The following is a 20,057-nucleotide window of genomic DNA, read 5'->3' as shown; positions in this document are numbered from 1 at the left end:
CCAGCAACTAGGGTTGTGCAAGACAGTGCATACTTAGTGCCAGTCCCAAGCTTGCATAGACTGGGAAAGGTTGTATCAGGAGGGGCGTCCAAAGTAAGACCTATGCCAAATCAGATATGCCAAACAGATGTGCTGTGGCAAACTTGAACAAACAGGAGCAGCTGAAAAAAGAAGATGATAGGAAAAAGGCTGTTCAGTTTGCAAGATCCTTGAGACTGGGACAAAGGTTCACCATCCAACAGGACAATGACCTTAAGCATACTGCCAAAGCTATACTGGTGTGGTTCAAAACTAAGACCCTGAATATATCAAAATGGCCCCATCGATACTCAGATCCCAATCCTATTTAGAATCTGTGGCAAGATTTTTTTTTAGGTTAATTTAACCTAGCAAAGGCCAAACATAGACATGCATAATATTTCAAAAATAGAGTAAACTATAGGCCAGGCAAGGGTCAAAACATACATCCATCACTGCTTATCCTATGCAGGGTCATGGGCAAGCTGGAGCCTATCCCAGCTGACTATAGGCAAGAGGCAGGGTACACCCTGGACAAGTCACCAGGTCATTATAGGGCTGATACATAGAGACAAACAACCATTCACATCTTCAGTCAATTTAGAGCCACCAATTAACCTAACCTGCATGACTTTGGACTGTGGGGGAAACCAGAGCACCCAGAGGAAACCCATGCAGACATGGAGAGAACATGCAAACTCCACACAGAAAGGCCCCCGTCGGTCTGCACTGTCACTGTGAGGCGACAGTGCTAACCATTACATCACCATGCCACCTGTCAAAATGCCCGAATGTATTAGAATAGTAATCCAAATAAGCTTGGCTCAGAACTTACACAAGACTGGGATTGGCAAGACTTTGCAAAAAGGTGTACAGGAATGATTGTCTCTCATCTCATTATCTGTAGCCGCTTTATCCTGTTCTACAGGGTTGCAGGCAAGCTGGAGCCTATCCCAGCTGACTACGGGCGAAAGGCGGGGTACACCCTGGACAAGTCGCCAGGTCATCACAGGGCTGACACATATGGCCCTTTTCCGCTACCCTTTTTCAGCTCGCTTCAGCTCACTTCAGCCCAACACGGCTCGCGTTTCGACTATCTAAGAACAGCACGACTCAGCTCGCTTCAGCCCTGCTTAGCACCCAAAACTCGCACGGTTTTGGAGTGGGGCTGAAGCGAGCCAAACTGAGCTGAGTGAGGCTAGGGGCGTGAGGAGACACTCCCCTGTGCACTGATTGGTGAGGAGGAGTGTCCTCACACGCCCACACACGCCCCGCGAGCACGCTGGGATCTGTAAACACCGTAAACCCGGAAGAAGGAGAATTACGAGAATTATGAAGCCTTATGCGCCTCGCCTCATCTATACACTTTTGCCAGTATCTGTTGGCGTTGTCGGCGACAACAAGCCACAGCACCAAGACCAGCAACACTAACGACTCCATGTCCTCCATGTTTATTGTTTACTCTCCGGGTTGTGAGACTACCGCTAAAAAGGTCACTGATGTCACTGTTTGTGCCGCCTAACGACATCACCTGACGTCCACCCACTTTCGCTAACTCCACCCAATGTGTCCACCCACTTCCAGCCAGCATGGTTCAGCGCAGTTGTAGTCGAAATGCAACTCCAACAGCCCCACTCAGCTCGACTCAGCCCAACTCAGCACGGCACGGCTCAGCCCAACTCAGCCGTGTTGGTAGTGGAAAAGCGGCAATAGACACAGACAACCATTCACACTCACATTCACACCTACGGTCAATTTAGAGTCACCAGTTAACCTAACCTGCATGTCTTTGGACTGTGGGGGAAACCAGAGCACCCGGAGGTAACCCATGCGGACATGGGAAGAACATGCAAACTCTGCACAGAAAGGCCCTCGCCGGCCACGGGGCTCAAACCCCGACCTTCTTGCTGTGAGGTGACAGTGCTAACCACTACACCACTGTGCCGCCCAGCAATGATTGTGTATTATAAATATTCTAGAAACAGGAAGTGACCTGGAAGTGGTGAACTTGAACTCAGAGGTGTAATGTAGAAACATTTATAAAAGTTTCCCAACCCCCCACCCATTTTGGCATATCATTACAATGACGTGGCCGCTCTGATGGCTTCAGCCATCAAAGTATCTCGGGAACATTACAGTAGTGGTTTCCCATTGCCTCCTACTGGATTATTATAGAGGTTTTCTCCTCTCAACCATTCACACGTACAGTCAATTTAGAGCCACCAATTAGCCTAACCTGCATATCTTTGGACTGTGGGAGAAACCGGAGCACCCATAGAAAACCCACACAGACACAAGGAGAACATGCAAACTCCACACAGAAAGGCCCCTGTTGGCCTGATATTTAAATGGTGGCAGTGTTTTAATATTGTAATCTTGCCCTAATGTACATTATTGTGTTTATTATTCCATCCATCCATCCATCCATCCATCCATTATCTACAGCCACTTATCCTGTAGAGGGTTGCAGGCAAGCTGGAGCCTATCCCAGCTGACTATGGGTGAGAGACGGGGTACACCCTGGACAAGTCCCCAGGTCATCACAGGGCTAATACATAGAGACAAACAACCATTCACACTCACATTCACACCTACAGTCAATTTAGAGTCACCAGTTAACCTAACCTGCATGTCTTTGGACTGTGGGGGAAACCGGAGCACCTGGAGGAAACCCACGCGGACACGGGGAGAACATGCAAACTCCACACAGAAAGGCCCCCATTGGCCACTGCACTCGAACCCAAATCCTTCTTGCTGTGAGGCAACAGTGCTAACCACTACACCACCATACCGCCCCCCTCCCCCCATACTTGATGAAAAATGAATATTTAAATGGTGGCAGTGTTTTAATATTGTAATATTGCCCTAATATTCATCATTGTGTTTATTATTAATTCATTATATTTTACGCACATATACTATTGATTCAATATATTTTCCATATATGTACTAGTCAGCAGCTTGGACATATTGGTGTGATGAGAGGAGACACCGATAGTCCAGTTTCAGCCTGAGAGCTGCTGTGAGCCCATAAATGATTCACAACTCTTCCCACTGTGCTAAAATATTGATGGGCCTATTCTGATCAATCACGCTGACCCTTATTAGTCTACCCTATACATGCAACACTGAATCCCTAGATACAAACACTGGCCTCACCAAGTATCTTCTCTATTATCTCGTCTCTTCCATGGTTCCCACTTCTTCTCTTTATTTCCTTCTTTTCCTAATCTTTCTTTCTCTAGTCCTTCAGATTCTCTAAATGCTCCATAAGGCCCCATAAATGTCACTTCCTATATGAGTGTTTGCTTATTGGGATGTGATTAGATCTTCAAGTGCTGACAAAGATCTTATTTTAGAAAGGCAAACAGTACCGAGAGCCATCAGGTGAAAACAAAGAGTGCAAGTATAGTGATGTAACAATAGAAGGTAATATAGGTATAAATAAGAATATACATTTTTTTTAAATAGTAAAGCATGAATATTTTTACAGCATGGATGTGCTTGATGTGCATCAGTGAATTGATTCAGCCATCATATTAATGTTCACAGTTTCAGATAGATAGATAGATAGATAGATAGATAGATAGATAGATAGATAGATAGATAGATAGATAGATAGATAGATAGATAGGAAATTAAGGCATCCAGTAGCTTATATGACACACAAATTTCCACAAAAAAAAACTTGTAGAAGATAATTGTGAAATGATCACAGATTCTAAAGCAACATGCATAGTCGAAGTGGTTCAGTAGGATGCTATAGGAGAATAAAATTACTCTATCTTATACAAAATACAATACAAGAATGTAAACAGCAATAGAAATTAACTATACAAATTCTTTAATACCCGTAACCAAATACTAGAATTAAAAGATAAAAATAACACGTTAAAATTTAGGACAATACAGACAAGTTTTTTTTTGTTTTGTTTTTTTTAAAGTCAAGATTTAAAAAAAAAAAAAAAGGTTGCGTGTAGGGGTCTGATATAGCCAGCAGAAAAAAAGACATTATTTACTTCATGTTTACTTCAATTCACAAATAAAAGTTTCAGTAATCCTACATTATAAATGTTGAAATGTAGGCAATTTTATGATGTTACTTTGCAATATTACAACCCCGATTCAAAAAAAGTTGGGACAAAGTACAAATTGTAAATAAAAACGGAATGCAATAATTAACAAATCTCAAAAACTGATATTGTATTCACAATAGAACATAGACAACATATCAAATGTCGAAAGTGAGACATTTTGAAATTTCATGCCAAATATTGGCTCATTTGAAATTTCATGACAGCAACACATCTCAAACTAGATAGAACTCGACGCCAACGGCGTCGATGGGGACGCCTCCGCCTGGTAGACCACACGCCTTATTAAGTTGTGATTTGGGGATGGACATTTGACCTCACAGTAATCTTGACTTGGTGAAAGTACTTGTATCAGCCTTGGAGATATTGTGTTCACAAGGTTTTTGGACAGACATTTGACCTCACAGTGACCTTGACCTTAGACCTTTTGATCTCAAAATCTAATCAATTTATCTTTGTCCCCAAATGCACAAATGGTGAAAGTTTGGTGAAATTCCTTTCATCTGCCTTGGAGATACTGTGTTCACAAGGTTTTCGGACAAACATTTGACCTCACAGTGACTTTGACCTTATACCTTTTGATCTCAAAATCTAATCAGTTCATGTTTGTCCCAAAGTGCACAAATGGTGAAAGTTTGGTGAAATTCCTTTCATTAGCCTTTGAGATATCGCATTCACAAGGTTTCGGGATGGACGCACGCACGCACGGACGCAGCACACACGGACGGACAACCCAAAAACATAATGCCTCCTGCACCTTACGGTGGCAGAGGCATAAAAAGTTGGGACAGGGGCAATAAGAGGCTGGAAAAGTTAAAGGTACAAAAAAGGAACAGCTGGAGGACCAAATTGCAACTCATTAGGTCAATTGGCAATAGGTCATTAACATGACTGGATATAAAAAGAGCATCTTGGAGTGGCAGCGGCTCTCAGAAGTAAAGATGGGAAGAGGATCACCAATCCCCCTAATTCTGCACCGACAAATAGTGGAGCAATATCAGAAAGGAGTTCAACAGTGTAAAATTGCAAAGACTTTGAACATATCATCATCTACAGTGCATAATATCATCAAAAGATTCAGAGAATCTGGAAGAATCTCTGTGCGTAAGGGCCAAGGCCGGAAAACCATACCGGGTGCCCGTGATCTTCGGGCCCTTAGACGGCACTGCATCACATACAGGCATGCTTCTGTATTGGAAATCACAAAATGGGCTCAGGAATATTTCCAGAGAACATTATCTGTGAACACAATTCACCGTGACATCCGCCGTTGCCAGCTAAAACTCTATAGTTCAAAGAAGAAGCCGTATCTAAGCATGATCCAGAAGCACAGACATCTTCTCTGGGCCAAGGCTCATTTAAAATGGACTCTGGCAAAGTGGAAAACTGTTCTGTGGTCAGACGAATAAAAATTTGAAGTTCTTTATGGAAATCAGGGACGCCGTATCATTCGGACTAAAGAGGAGAAGGACGACCCAAGTTGTTATCAGCGCTCAGTTCAGAAGCCTGCATCTCTGATGGTATGGGGTTGCATTAGTGCATGTGGCATGGGCAGCTTACACATCTGGAAAGACACCATCAATGCTGAAAGGTATATCCAGGTTCTAGAGCAACATATGCTCCCATCCAGACGACGTCTCTTTCAGGGAAGACCTTGCATTTTCCAACATGACAATGCCAAACCACATACTGCATCAATTACAGCATCATGGCTGCGTAGAAGAAGGGTCCGGGTACTGAACTGGCCAGCCTGCAGTCCAGATCTTTCACCCATAGAAAACATTTGGCGCATCATAAAACGGAAGATACGACAAAAAAGACGTAAGACAGTTGAGCAACTAGAATCCTACATTAGACAAGAATGGGTTAACATTCCTATCCTTAAACTTGAGCAACTTGTCTCCTCAGTCCCCAGACGTTTACAGACTGTTGTAAAGAGAAAAGGGGATGTCTCACAGTGGTAAACATGGCCTTGTCCCAACTTTTTTGAGATGTGTTGTTGTCATGAAATTTAAAATCACCTAATTTTTCTCTTTAAATGATACATTTTCTCAGTTTAAACATTTGATATGTCATCTATGTTCTATTCTGAATAAAATATGGAATTTTGAAACTTCCACATCATTGCATTCCGTTTTTATTTACAATTTGTACTTTGTCCCAACTTTTTTGGAATTGGGGTTGTATAATATATTGAGCAATTGTAGTGAATGTGGTGTTTACTGTAGGGTTAAGTATCAGGTTTTGGAAGTAGACTGATCTTATTGACCATTGGTCTGGTATTTGGGTCTGTTTTAAATAACTATTGGGTCTTTAACCCAGCTTTAAATAAAATTAAGTTGGTTTTTGGCCACTTTTAAAATGTCTATTGACGTTATGTTTAGGCTGCTTATAAATGGAAATTATGCTGGGGGGGTTTTGGGGTCAGTTTTAAATGGCATCAGACTGTTTTGGGGCCCAATTTAAATGAATATTATGCTGCCTTCTGGGCCACTTTTAAATGACCCTTAGTTCTTTGACAATCATGGCTTTTTTACCAGTTTTAAATAGCAATTAAAAAAATATTGATAAATCTATTCCAATCAGTCATGCCTTTATTACTTTACCCCAAATGGACTTGTTGTTCATGCAACATAGACTCCCTAGATACAATCATTGGCCTTGACTATGTATATTGACCAAGTTCTTTCTGGTTCTCTCTATGTATATTTTTCCTAACCTTTCCCTTTTTAGTCTTGATATTCTTTCAATGCTCCATAAAGATCACTTCCTACATGAATTAATAGGTTCAACTGTTTGCATACTGGGGCATGACAAGTTTTTAAATTTCAAGAATCTGACAAAGAACATTTAATTTAGAAAATCAAACAAAACCAAGAGCTTTCAAGGAATAACACACCAAACTCTGCCACTTAAACTTTCCTTTTAGTATGAAGTGCTCTTCAGCAAACATGTTGAATCATTTTGCAGTGTTTTGCTTATTTCTAAATTCTTCTAATAAGAGTGAATGACACACTTCACATTCTAACATCTCAACAGCACATGCTCACGTCTCGGGAGTTGCCGTACACCCCTTGGATCAATCTTTTTTCAATCAATACTTAATATTGGACAAGAATAGAACGGTTTATTTCAACAGTTGTATGTATTATACTGTAGCACTTAAATGCGACCCTTGCAAAACCGCAAGTGTCAGAAACTGGATGGAAAATAAATCATTCAGGGAGGGGACAGAAATACTCACAGCCCTTTGAACCTTTACTGAAATTAAATTGTTTTTTGTCGACGGCAGTTGATACATTATCATTACGGTCAGGTTTCCTACTCTCTTTGCAGACAGCTTGACAAGTTGACCAATTGCAGTTATTGACCTGCGGAGCTTGTCTTTAGTTGCACTTAAATGCCGAACCCACCAATGCATCTATCAAGAGTGCATTAGCACTGTGTATTGGAACAAGAAAGTGGAGAATAAGCATAAAAGTGTATTTTGCACATGTATAATTCAACATTTAAAGGTGATCCGCTGAGCTTTCGAGTTCTCTTTCACCACGTATACGGAAGTAATACCCTGTGCCACCCGCTGTAGCCTCTCCTTCATTTCAAACAAGTCACCACGATACATGATATCATTGTAATCATGATATGATTATGATATTTTCAATAAAGCACCGGGTCATTACAGTAATTCCAGAAACACAAGCCCTGTCGCCTCATCCACAGGAGACTCTGGGGCCAGAATTAAGAGTTGCATGTGCCATATTTAGTGGCAGCACTTATTCTCTTCACTTTACTAAAATTTGAGAAGGTCACTGCCGATGGTGTGTCTGGAAATGCTACTAGCTTCTCTTTCATTACAGATACAATGAGTGGTTGCTATTTAGAAGTAAGATTTCTGTAATCCATTTGTGATGCAAAAATTAATTTAAAAAAAAGCTGTCAAGTACAGACATCGTGATAATGAGGGTTACGTCTTTATTCTTGTTTTTCACGCTGGAGTTAGAAATATTCCAAAGAAGCAAAGACTAATTAGCTCATACAGGTGACTCAGGTTATTACTGGATAAAATTACAGAAAACGTGTCATTCTCATGCTCAAGCAGGATGCGTACAACAAAGTACATTTCTCATGAGTACACATCATGTTAGCATGCTCGTGACAGTAAATTATGTACATTTTAATCAGGAGCTGCTCATGCATAAATGGTGTCATGTTTACCAGGTTCTCAAAGTGCTTCTTCTACTGAACTTTTCATAGCCGAGATGAAAGTGCATCAAAACATGTGTTTAGCCTTGATTACCCTTCACATCTGTCTTGTTTCGAGCTTATCTGCTAATATGGTGCATGTTTTCTTCTGTGAGAACAGAGTCTGAAAGACAGCAAAACAGTGTTCACAATCTCGTTTCGTTACTGGAAAGAGCTTTTTTCCTCTAAATGGGACCAAGCAGAAAATGTTTAGTCCTGCATATAATCTAATTTTGGTACTGCCCCTTTAAAAGACAAAGAAAAAGAGAGTTAGGGAGTTTCCTTTGGCCTTTTACAATATTCAGTCCTGTTTGCTTTTTTTCATTTTCTTCTCCTTTTTTTTTGTCCATGCATCAGATATTGAAATGGTTTGCATACATTAGCTTATGGTTGTTTTACGAGCAACATAAGTAAGCTGGAGGCCTTTTAATGCCAAAGAATAAATGCATAATCTATTACTTATGTCCATCCAGTATGTGAGCTGTTGTTATGACTAAAATGTAGTGGATTAACATGTAAAATGGTGTATCAGTAGAAATAAGTTAATGTAGCCATGTTAAGTGCATATTGCATAATGTGCTTAATGTACATCTGTGAATTGGTTGGTTGCTTATATGTACGTACAACCCCAATTCCAAAAAAGTTGGGACTCTGTGTAAACTGTAAATAAAAACAGAATGCGATAATTTGCAAATCACGGAAACCCTATATTTAATTGAAAATAGTGCAAAGACAATGTATCAAACGTTGAAACTGAGAAATTTAATTGTTTATTGAAAAATATATGCTCATTTTGAATTTGATGTTCGTAACACATTTCAAAACAGTTGGGACAGGGGCATGTTTACCACTGTGTTGCTTCACCTCTACTTTTAACAACACTCTAAACGTTTGGGAACTGAGGAGACTAATTGCTGTAGTTTTGAAAGAGAAATGTTGTCCATTCTTGTCTGATATACAGTTTCAATTGCTCAACAGTTCGGGGTCTCCTTCGTTGTATTTTGCACTTCATAATGCACCAAATGTTTTAAATAGGAGACAGGTCTGGACTGCAGGCAGGCCAGTTTAGCACCCAGACTCTTACTATGGAGCCATGCAGTTTTAATATGTGCAGAAAGTGGTTTGGCATTGTCTTGCTGAAAGAAGGAAGGCCTTCCCTGAAAGATTTTGTCTGGATGGCAGCATGTTGCTCTGAAACATGTATATATCATTCAGCATTAATGATTCCTTCCCAGATGTACAAGCTACCCATGTCATGTGCACTAATGCACCCTCATACCATCACAGATGCTGGCTTTTGAACTGTGCGCTGATAACAAGCCGGATGGTCCCTCTCCTCTTTAGCCTGGAGGATGTGGTGTCCATGACTTCAAAAAAGAATTTCTACTTTTGATTTTTCAGACCTCGGGACAATTTTCCACTTCACCTCAGTCCATCGTTAATAATAATAATAATAATAATAATAATAGGGGGCGGCACGGTGGTGTAGTGGTTAGCGCTGTCACCTCACAGCAAGAAGGTCCAGGTTCGAGCCCCGTGGCCGGTGAGGGCCTTTCTGTGCGGAGTTTGCATGTTCTCCCCGTGTCCACGTGGGTTTCCTCCGGGTGCTCCGGTTTCCCCCACAGTCCAAAGACATGCAGGTTAGGTTAACTGGTGACTCTAAATTGACCGTAGGTGTGAATGTGAGTGTGAATGGTTGTCTGTGTCTCTGTGTCAGCCCTGTGATGACCTGGCGACTTGTCCAGGGTGTACCCCGCCTCTCGCCCGTAGTCAGCTGGGATAGGCTCCAGCTTGCCTGCGGCCCTGTAGAACAGGATAAAGCGGCTACAGATAATGAGATGAGATAATAATAGGTCTTTACTGCATAAGATAAAAACATATATCCTATGTTACAATATATAAAAATAATAAAAAGCACAAAGTTAATAGAAATAAGAAAAAAAACTATAATGTAAAGTTACTAAATAAATATAATAATAATTTTTAAAAGTATAAAATACGACTACTAATTAAGCTAAATTGTATTTTAAAAATTAGGCGGTTTACAAAAGAACTCATAAAATGCTGAGTGTTAATTTTAGGTTTTAAAGCTGACTTTTTCCTAAGATGGTATCTAGTGTTTTTAACCTTTGGCATCATTTTATATAACGGATGACCTTCTAAATTCAAAACTTTAGTGTATATTTTCTTATCTTGTTTTTCTAAAAGAGTATGAATATTAATATGGTTTGAAATATATCTACGCTTCTTACACCTATCTAAAAAACACTGAACCGTTGTTAGTTCAGCTTCAGTGGCACCATACACTGCGAGCCCATATGAAATATTAGGTAGTACTATGGTATTAAATAAATAATCGATTTCCGCTTGATTGTACCCTTCTTTTCTAAGCAATCTTATTACATATAGGCACTTATTTGCTTTTGTTAATTTGTTTTTCACATGAGTTGTGAATCAGGTGTCAGACTGAAAAGTGACACCAAGCAAAACAAGTTCCTTGACCTGAGGTATACTGGCTATCCTATCAAAACTCTCTACATTGCCCTTTTTCACAAAAGTGAGCTCCTTACATTTACTAGGATTACAAGTCATGGAATTGGAATTTGACCATCCAAAAAACTGCATTACTAATTCTCAAGCGCAATCCTTATCCCTCCACACAGGCGTGGTAATAGTGGAATCATCTGCATATTTATACAAGAAAGTTGTGGAACCATCATTAAATTCAAGGTCATTTAGAAAAATATTAAAAAGATAGGGGCCACTAACACTACCCTGGGTGGTGCCTTGATTGACCTCTTTCCAATGCCCTACAAAAGCATCGTGGATAACCCTTTGTTGCCTATTTTTCAAGAAATTTAGATACAGATTGGTAACATATGAGTTAAGTGGAAGTTTTTTCAGTTTTTCAGATAATAAATAATGTTTAACAGAGTCAAAAGCCTTGCTGAAGTACATAGTGAATAAATGCACAGCTTTACAGTCAGGATGATCTAAGTACATATGTACTATATGTTGAATGGCCAGCAAAGCATCTGTACAATTTCCACCGTCCCTGTAAGCAAATTGGCTTGGGCTGAGATCTTGTTCTACAACATCTTTCGCGTGTTTCCTGTAAATGACCTTTTCAAATGCCCGTGCTATAACTGGTGTTATACTTATTCCTCGATAGTTGTTGTTTACTTGAGGGAGATCAACTTTAGGGAGATGCTTGACGTTTACTCTTTTCCATGACCAAGGCCAGACCTGTGTAGAAAGACAAAGATTCCACAGCTTTGTGACGATAGGGACAAGGATTCCAGCGTGATCCTTCCAGATCCAAAAGGGGATGTTATCCGGACCAACAGCAGTTAGTTTTAACTTAGAGAGAGTGTGCCATACTTCTTGTTCACTGATTTGCAGAACCTGTACACGCTCATCGATAGTTACAGGTGATGGCTCAATATAGGTGTCGTCAGTACATATAGTTCCAAAGTATTCATTTAACTGTCTTAGGCCCTGTCCACACGGCAACGGATTCAGGTGACTCCGATACAATTGCTTATCGTTTAGGCCTGGCGTCCACACGGCACCGGCGTTTTGGGTGCCCAAAACGCAATCTTTTTGAGAACGGGTTCCAGAGTGGAAAGATCTGGCAATGTTGCCGTTGTGAAGTCGTCTGGATGAGTAGAACGGATTTGTTTGCGATGATGTCACAACCACCTGACTGTGAGTGCTTCACGCCGGGTAGAAGTGTAACGAACTCGATGCGAGTTGTCAACAAATCCTATAACTTGGTTCATGAAACGCGCTTACAAAATATTTTCACTGTGAATATTTATTGTGTAATGGTGCAAAGTGAGAGAGAGAGAGAGAGAGAGAGAGAGAGAATAGCCCTTAGGGCAGAGTCAATCCCACCAGCAAAAATAGGGAAAAAAAGGAGCGATCTCACCTCTTCAGATGTTGGTTTAAGTCCGACAATACATTCCTCAAAAAGGGCGTAGAAGAGCAAATTAATCCATCAACATGTAGCATTCAATTTATTCCGGACCATTAAAGATGCTGCCTTCCGCGTAGAATCATACGTCATCCTCGCCGCCATATTGGATAGGTCAAAGCGGAGAATAAAGATTCATGTGCTGCGTTTAACTGTACCAACAGGTTTACCGTCCAAACGAGATCACATGGGATTACCTTTCACAGGTGAGAAACAACAAATTAATCCATCAACGTGTAGCATTCAATTTATTCCGGACCATTAAAGACGCCGCCTTCCGCGTAGAATCATATGTCATCCTCGCCGCCATATTGGATAGGTCAAAGCGGAGAATAAAGATTAGCTGCGTTTAACTGTACCAACAGGTTTGCCGTCCAAACGAGATCACATGGGATTACCTTTCACAGGTGAGACTGGAAAAATACTTTTCATTGTATTTGGTCATTATAATGTAATTTTACGAACAGATTTTCCTGACTTTGTGGCTAATATGAAGTCTCGCGCATAATAGTTTATGCGCATGCGTCCTTACTTCTTCTATTGTTCTGGTGTCTCCGAAGGGACCGTCTTACAGTGCTCCTAGAGGTGTGGCATGTGTATTGCATCGTTTTCAGCAAGCGTTGCGTTGCCATATGGACCTGATATTTTACTGATTGTTGCCCATTTGGACGTGATATATTTTTAAATAACATCTCGTTGCTGTTGTCGTGTGGATGTAGCCTTAATCTCTCATTATCCAGGGCAATACTAGCTGCAGGGATACATCGCTGTGATCGAGAGTCAACTGACTTCCACCATTTATGGCTGCCTATTGGAACCTCCAACAGATGCTTCCTGTTGTCACCTATAAGATGGGAAATATGTTTGTTCAAATGCTGTAATCAGTCAGTACTAGTACTGGAAATGGAAATTCTGTTTTTGGTCTTAAGCATGAATTTGACCAGTGGCGACATCCTTAATGGATCCCGTGAAGAAACAGACACCGTTCAACAAGGCATATAGCTATCCAGATGTCCAAGAATAATCTCTTCCAGTTTCTCTACCGCTTTATCCAGGTCAATTGCAGATAGAACACGGTCCCAATTCTCATTCTTGAGTGCTTGGTAAAATGCTATCTTGCAATGTTCACGGCGATCCCGAATCATCACTTTTTGGTGAATAGGTCTAAGCTTAGATCCCGCCTGTAGAACAACCCCAGAATGGTCAGTCTTGATTAGCATATTTAGTGGATAACATTTGCCAAACAGGTCTTTGCAGTTAGTTAACATGTTATCTAAGCACGAGTTCCCTCTTGTTGGAAAATCAACAAGTATATTCCATCCAGATAACTGTTGCAGTTGGTTAAGGTTCATCTTGTTAACATCACCACCACAAACAATGACTGTATCAGGATAGGAATCCAAAGTATTGTCTGCAAATTCAATTATGAAGTTCATTAATTCAAGTTCTTTATATTTGTATTTTGGTGGATGGTAAACACCACAAACTAACAGCCGATGTCCCGAGGGTAATCTCAGAGTAATCTGTAAATATCAATAACATCCAAGTTACTTCGCACATAAATAGCAATTCCGCCTTTACTCCTACAATCCAGCCTGAACCAGTTCCTGTCCTGTCTAAAGATCTTGTAATTTAGTATGTTAACTACACTATTTGACATGTCCAGTTTGAGGTGTGTCTCCGACACAACACATATGTCGATGTCATTCTTATTGAAATTGGCTTCGAGAGCTACAACCACTCTTACTCGATTTTTAGTTTTGGCAAGACTGCAAATATTCGTAAATAAAATTTTCGGTACAGCAAAATCCGTGTTTGGTTTTCTTGCAATAGGAGACACCTGTCTAGTGAGTGTTAATAAATTCTCGGGTGAAACTCCTCTGGTTGAACGTCGAATAGTTCTGCCCATGCTTTGTATAACAGGGATAGGCTTGCTTTCGTGTGAAGTAACCAAGTAGTTAGTAAAATTCAGACAACTTTCATGGTACTTGTACCCTGCTCTGGTTCCCCGATACCTGAACAGGTTAAGCATCTTAAGAGTGTGGATTACAACCGGAGCAGGTTTGAGTTTTACTGATGATTTTTGGAGTCCCAGTAAGTCTCTTCTCGTATACTTGAATTATTTGTTCGATTTAGGTGTCTCTTTTAGGTAAAAGAGCTTGGGCCCAGAGAAGGTGGCGGTGTTTCTGGATATTGCTTATATCTGGTTTTAACTTGCATTTGTGGATGCAGTAATGAACTGTTTTCACAGACGATGGTTTTCTGAAGTGTTCCTGAGCCCATACAGTGATTTCCACTACAGACACATGTCTGCTTTTAATGCAGTGTCTACTGAGGGCCTGAAGATCACAGGCATCTAATGTCAGTTTTCAGCCTTGTTTCTTACATACAGAGATTTCTCCAGATTCTCTGAATCTTTTAATGATATTATGTACCATAGATGATGTGATCCACAAATTCTTTGCAGTTTTACATTGAGGAACCTTATTCTTAAATTGTTGCACTGTTTGCCCACACAGTCTTTCACAGAGCAGTGAACCCCTCGCCATCTTTACTTCTGAGAGACTCCGCCTCTCTGGGATGCTCTTTTTATACCCAGTCATCTTACTGACCTGTTGCCAATGAACCAAATTAGGGTTTGGGGTTTTTTTTTTTTTTAGCATTACACAACTTTTTCAGTCTTTTGTTGCCCTGTCCCAACTTTTCTGGAACGTGTTGCAGACATCAAATTCAAAATGAGCATATGTTTTTCAAAAAATAATAAAATTTCTTCCTTTCAACATCTGATATGTTGTCTTTGTACTATTTTCAATGAATTACAGGGTTTCCATGATTTGCAAATCTTCACATTCTGTTTTTATTTATGTTTTACACGGTGTCCCAACCTTTTTTTGGAATTGGGGTTGTATTCTTCTAATGTGTAATAATGCAAGAACATTTTAAGACCTTGATGAAAACTGTTTTGGAAAAACTCTTCAGTTTGAATATTCCTTCAGGCTGTTGTATGATGGTGTTGTGTTGTAAATAGTACAATGCATTTGGCAATTATGGTCATGATTTTGGAGTTTAATACAGGGTTTAGAATGGTCAGGTTTTGTAAATGGATTGGGTTTATTGAAGTTTGGGCTGTATTATGGGTCAGATTCTGTGGGCATTATGGTGGTTTTGGGCCATTTTAATCGGCAGTTGTTTGGATTTTGAGCCAGGTTTAAATGGACATAAAACTGGGTCAAAAAAATCACCATAAATACGTAGGCCATTCTACTGGTTTTGAGCCAGTTTAAAGATAAATTGGGCTGGCATTTTGGCACATTTTAAATGGCCATTAGGGTGGTGCTGGGCCAGTTTTAAATGGGCATTAAGCTGGTGTTTGAACCAGTTTTAATTGGCCATTTGGGTGGTTTTGGGCCAGTTTTAAATTAAAAATGTGCTGGTTTTGGCAAGTTTTAAATGGCCATTGGGTGGGATTTAAATGTTCATTAGACTGTTTTTTGGGGTAATTTCAAATAGCTACTGGGCTCAGTTATGGACCAGGTTTTTCATACTGCCCTACTGTATAACTCTGGAGAAGTTAAATGTCAAATGCATGCAATCAGTGCAGGGAAATAAACACTGGTGTCTGGAGTGTTAAATACTGTTAAACATTTTAATTCTCATGAGTAATATCAGATAATAAGGACAAATATTATTATCTTGTCATTTATAAACATTCATTTTGGCTAATTGACAGCCACGTGGTTTGTGCATAGGATCGTGAATAGAAATTTATTTATTTATTTATTTATTTATTTATGCATGCTATACCACATAGTTTTCAAGCTATGTTTTTTTTCCTATTCAGTTGCCATTAGCATAAAGATAAGTGTTTACATTTTGTTAGCACATTATATTTTGAACATGAGCATCTATTTTTTTTTTTAGTGATTTTTTTTTGTTCTTTTTTGGAAAGCAGTGGTAATGGTCACAAAAATCCCCTTCTTATTTCATCCATCTAGCATGTTTTGTTGTGTGTACTATACTCTATGTGGTTATGCTAAGAGCCTTTATTTCAGTTCTAAGCCTGGCTCTGCCCTTTCACATGATCAGCCTGTTACCGCCTGTTCTCTGTTAGCTTCATGATTAGTTTTGCTTCTTATATTGAAATCTATTCATGCATTTCTAAGCAGGTTATCTCCATGTTCTCATTTCTCTTGGTTCTGAACCGTGTCTGTATTTGACCTACACGTATGGACATGCCTATGATGCGCCTATATATTGTGATGAGTTGAATCCGAGAAAATAAAACAGAAAACACAAGAAATGAAAATAAAATGAACAAACACTACTCAGAGAGGTTAGCTGAAAGATGATGCATATTCCTTTACATTAATGTATTTAAATAATTCATTGGTCAAATAGCTGATCTTGTTTTTCAGTGTGAACTGAGAACTACTGCTGTATACTCTGCTGGAATAGGAGGCATCCTATATAGCCAGAAGACAAAAGCAAACGTGTTTTCTCAGCTTTCTGGCACCCTGTAATCACATTCAGTGTGAGAGAAATGAAATTTGCCTCGGCACCAAGAGACAGTGCAACATCTGTTCAATTACACTCAGCAGCTTCTCGCTCTCCCGGATACCATCCTTGTTGTTGCACACTAGCAGGGTGAAAAATAAAAGACTGGGGTTACCACAAACAAAAGTCTAAATTAATTTGAGAATTTGTAGGTACTGTAGATACAGTATGGGCAACTGCAGATGTGTCAAGTCAAAGTCCCTCCCACACCAGGACCTGATCTTCCCAGGCAGTCTCCTGTCCCAGTATCACCCAGCTCTTTGAGGTGCATGGGTGGAGCATTGAGCTCCATTTCAGCAGCCCTCGGCCTCTTGCCTATTACAACCCCGATTCCAAAAAAGTTGGGACAAAGTACAAATTTTAAATAAAAACGGAATGCAATAATTTACAAATCTCAAAAACTGATATTGTATTCACAATATAACATAGACAACATATCAAACGTCGAAAGTGAGACATTTTGAAATTTCATGCCAAATATCGGCTCATTTGAAATTTCATGACAGCAACACATCTCAAAAAAGTTGGGACAGGGGCAATAAGAGGCTGGAAAAGTTAAAGGTACAAAAAAGCAACAGCTGGAGGACCAAATTGCAACTCATTAGGTCAATTGGCAATAGGTCATTAACATGACTGGGTATAAAAAGAGCATCTTGGAGTGGCAGCGGCTCTCAGAAGTAAAGATGGGAAGAGGATCACCAATCCCCCTAATTCTGCACCGACAAATAGTGGAGCAATATCAGAAAGGAGTTTGACAGTGTAAAATTGCAAAGAGTTTGAACATATCATCATCTACAGTGCATAATATCATCAAAAGATTCAGAGAATCTGGAAGAATCTCTGTGCGCAAGGGTCAAGGCCGGAAAACCATACTGGGTGCCCGTGATCTTCGGGCCCTTAGATGGCACTGTAGCACATACAGGCATGCTTCTGTATTGGACATCACAAAATGGGCTCAGGAATATTTCCAGAGAACATTATCTGTGAACACAATTCACCGTGCCATCCGCCGTTGCCAGCTAAAACTCTATAGTTCAAAGAAGAAGCCATATCTAAACATGATCCAGAAGCGCAGACGTCTTCTCTGGGCCAAGGCTCATTTAAAATGGACTGTGGCAAAGTGGAAAACTATTCTGTGGTCAGACGAATCAAAATTTGAAGTTCTTTATGGAAATCAGGGACGCCGTGTCATTCGGACTAAAGAGGAGAAGGACGACCCAAATTGTTATCAGCGCTCAGTTCAGAAGCCTGCATCTCTGATGGTATGGGGTTGCATTAGTGCGTGTGGCATGGGCAGCTTACACATCTGGAAAGACACCATCAATGCTGAAAGGTATATCCAGGTTCTAGAGCAACATATGCTCCCATCCAGATGACGTCTCTTTCAGGGAAGACCTTGCATTTTCCAACATGACAATGCCAAACCACATACTGCATCAATTACAGCATCATGGCTGCGTAGAAGAAGGGTATGGGTACTGAACTGGCCAGCCTGCAGTCCAGATCTTTCACCCATAGAAAACATTTGGCGCATCATAAAACGGAAGATATGACAAAAAAGACCTAAGACAGTTGAGCAACTAGAATCCTACGTTAGATAAGAATGGGTTAACATTCCTATCCCTAAACTTGAGCAACTTGTCTCCTCAGTCCCCAGACGTTTACAGACTGTTGTAAAGAGAAAAGAGGATGTCTCACAGTGGGAAACATGGCCTTGTCCCAACTTTTTTGAGATGTGTTGTTGTCATGAAATTTAAAATCACCTAAGTTTTCTCTTTAAATGATACATTTTCTCAGTTTAAACATTTGATATGTCATCTATGTTCTATTCTGAATAGAATATGGAATTTTGAAACTTCCACATCATTGCATTCCGTTTTTATTTACAATTTGTACTTTGTCCCAACTTTTTTGGAATCGGGGTTGTATATAGCTAGGGTTCTGGGGGGGGGTCCGCTAGTAACCGCGAGAGTTTGTCTCCCTATTCACATCTGTATTGCAGCGTGCCTTGCCAGATAGCAGCAGGTACCATTTTTATGATGGTCATTGGTATGACCCAACCACAAGTAGAACTCACGATCTCCTGATAGAAAGGTGGACACAAGGCCAGCTCGCGGTAATTGCAGATGTGTAAAGAGTATTAAATTATTTTACTCAAGTAAAAGTACTGTTACTATGATGAAATTGTACTAAAGTAAAATTACTTGTAAAATTCCACTCAAATAAAAGTAAAAAGTAACGTATATAAAATTTACTCTTAGTCAAAGTTACTTAGTTTTGTTTGTTTGTTTGTTAACTGCATGCTTGGTGAGATGCAGAAAAACATTCAGCACATCTGCTTATGGAGCAAAATCCATAACAAAGTAATCCTTTATACTCCTACACAGCACAACATCTATAAGGTCTGAGATCAAATATACATAGCATTATAATCATAGTGAGCCAGAATGGTAATGTCTCTGTGATGGATGTAGGTTAAGCTTAAGTAAGCAAAACTAGCAAGTTAACATTTGCTAGACCACCAGGTTTATACAAACACAAAACATTAACGATGTGCTACCAACAGCCTGCGAACCATCATCAGCAAAGCTACTGGCTATCCTTGACTTGCAAGTGACGTCAAAGCAAAATAGAAACCTGGATGTCGGCCATGTTGGTGGAGACACAAATGCGGGGTCAAGCAACATTCTATACAAAACGCATGCACAACGCTCTTTGTTTTTCCACTGCTTTAAGTGTTCTTTTGGCTCTGCCATATCTTTGTGCTGTATACGGTTGTGGTCACAACAGTACTCATGACCGTAGCACATTCTGATTTTTTAGAATTCCGTCCGTGATTCGGAAAGAGGGTGAGGAAACTCTGAGGCTTAGTACGGAGAGGAGACAAGCACGGCTGAACAACATCAGCAGAGCTGATCTAACAGGGACTAAAACTAAAACAGCTTGTGTTTGCAGTAATCAGTTTATCTCAGGTGAGATTCTAAAGCTTTCTCAATAATATCATGGAAGAATTTTATTTGTGTTGCTAGAATTTTGCTAAAAAATGAGCCTTCTCTTGTTGTGGTTCACTCAGTCGTTAATTTTAACACGTGTATTAGCATTTCTCTTCTAGGAGCGCCAACAAAATTGTACGATAGAAACAATCCAGACTGGGCTATGTTTCGTCCAAGTTC

Source organism: Neoarius graeffei, chromosome 22 (assembly GCF_027579695.1).
Source record: "Neoarius graeffei isolate fNeoGra1 chromosome 22, fNeoGra1.pri, whole genome shotgun sequence".
In the NCBI taxonomy this organism is placed as follows: domain Eukaryota; kingdom Metazoa; phylum Chordata; class Actinopteri; order Siluriformes; family Ariidae; genus Neoarius; species Neoarius graeffei.
Note: the sequence above shows the minus strand (reverse complement) of the source record.